General features: G+C 34.4%; 2 non-coding genes across 2 annotated transcripts; both read right to left on the bottom strand.

Annotated features, from left to right (window-relative positions):
• Nucleotides 1–255: 255 nt before the first annotated feature.
• TRNAN-GUU lies at nt 256–329 on the bottom strand. Its single transcript has one exon. It is a non-coding gene; the product is annotated as a tRNA-Asn (tRNA).
• A 650-nt stretch (nt 330–979) lies between these two features.
• TRNAN-GUU lies at nt 980–1,053 on the bottom strand. Its single transcript has one exon. It is a non-coding gene; the product is annotated as a tRNA-Asn (tRNA).
• Between the last annotated feature and the right edge of the window lie 860 nt (nt 1,054–1,913).

The following is a 1,913-nucleotide window of genomic DNA, read 5'->3' as shown; positions in this document are numbered from 1 at the left end:
GAAGAGTTCAAATTTCTGACCTTGTTTTCAAACTTTAAATCGTTGTGACGTGTAATTTGATTTTTTTTTCTCTATCTTATAATATCAAGACAGTTATATATCTAAAAAAGTAAAATTATCTATAAAAAAATACTTCTATGACATAAAATTCCTAATTTGTAAGGCCTTCCACACATGGTAGACAACAAGTTTCTGTCCGAATGTTGTTGCAGTGGAACTATTAGTATGAAACTTGTGAGTTCAAATGTCACTAGTCGCTAGAGGAAGGACTTGAACCTTTGACCTTGTGGTTAACAGCCACACGCTCTAACCAACTGAGCTACTCCAGCAAACATTAAAGAATATTTTTTTAAAGAAATAATGAAACCTAATTGCGGCCCTAAGATCACATATTTAATTAAAGTCAGAACTAAAATGGACCATTATTCTTCTTTCTTTTTTTTTTTAATGCCCATGATGATTTACAAGGTACTATATGTTCTATACTTTCTCAAACATTTTCAAACAAAAAATCTAAGGCCCCACCGTAGGTAACTGTGATGTCATTACCCGAAATGGTAGTTGGCACAATCAACCAATCTGAATAGCCACATATCTTAATTTGAGGCTCACCATACACAACCCAACCTTAACCTTATACCCATAATATAATGTGGTAAGTTTCACAACATTAATAAAAATTTGAAGTGTATATTTTTAATTATAAAATTTAGTCACTAGTTTCAATTGATGATATATACAAACTTATGGAACTAAATTTTGAAGAGTTCAAATTTCTGACCTTGTTTACAAACTTTAAATCGTTGTGACTTATAATTTGAATTTTTTTTCTCTATCTTATAGTATCAAGACAGTTATATAACTAAAAAAGTAAAATTATCTATAAAAAAATACATCTATGACATAAAATTCCTAATTTGTGAGCCTTCCATACAGTGGAACTATTAGTATAAAATTGGTGAGTTCAAATTTCGCTAAACGCTAGAGGAAGGAGTTGAACCTTCAACCTTGTGGTTAACAGCCACACCCTCTAACCAACTGAGCTACTCCAGCAAATATTAAAAAACATATTTTTTTTTAAAAAGAAATATTGAAACCTAATTGCGTCCCTAAGATCACATATATTTAATTAAAGTCGGAACTAAAATGGACCATTATTCTTCTTTCTTTTTTTTTTTTTAATGCCCATGATGATTTACAAGGTAGTATATGTTCTATACTTTCTCAAACATTTTCAAACAAAAAATCTAAGCCCCCACCGTAGGTAACTGTTGGTCCCGAAAGGGTGGCGAGAAGTCTAGAGGGGGGGGGGGGGTGAATAGACTTCTCTAACTTTTCAAACATTCTTCGAAAACACACAAGGAAAATAACACTTTGATAATTTCAACTCTAAGTAACAAGCATCAACAAGATAAACAACTTAGAGCGTGCAGCGGAATTGATAGCGGTAAAGTGTTATGCTTATAAGTGCTGTGCTCAAGGAGATATTCTAAACATGCAACACCTTAGAAACACTTGATATGGTTCAAGGATGATGTACGTAAAGTTTGGCTTGCATGCATACGTGGGAACTATCACACCCAGACATATAAAGATAAGCGATAAATCGTAATTGGGTTAGTTCGCATTAGAATAAGCATGCATGAAATGTATGAGCAGTAAGTAAACAGAGAGAGAGATTTATAGTGGTTCAGAGGTGGTGTAATCCTCCTAGTCCACTCTTCTCCTTTCACTTCAAGGAGGAAATTCACTATTCTTCGATCACCCAGATACAATAGTGAATAAGTGTCCACCGACACTTCTCCGAGTGCTTCGCACAAAGCTACACTCCTCCAAGGTTTTTCGCAAGCTCCTCTTGTTACTCCGCCATCCCGAGTACTTCGCACCAAGTTGTACTCCTACACCACGAGAAC

This window comes from Ipomoea nil, unplaced genomic scaffold, assembly GCF_001879475.1.
Source record: "Ipomoea nil cultivar Tokyo-kokei standard unplaced genomic scaffold, Asagao_1.1 scaffold0164, whole genome shotgun sequence".
Classification (NCBI taxonomy): domain Eukaryota; kingdom Viridiplantae; phylum Streptophyta; class Magnoliopsida; order Solanales; family Convolvulaceae; genus Ipomoea; species Ipomoea nil.
The sequence above is the reverse complement of the archived record's forward strand: the minus strand, read 5'-3'. Positions and strand labels throughout refer to the sequence as shown.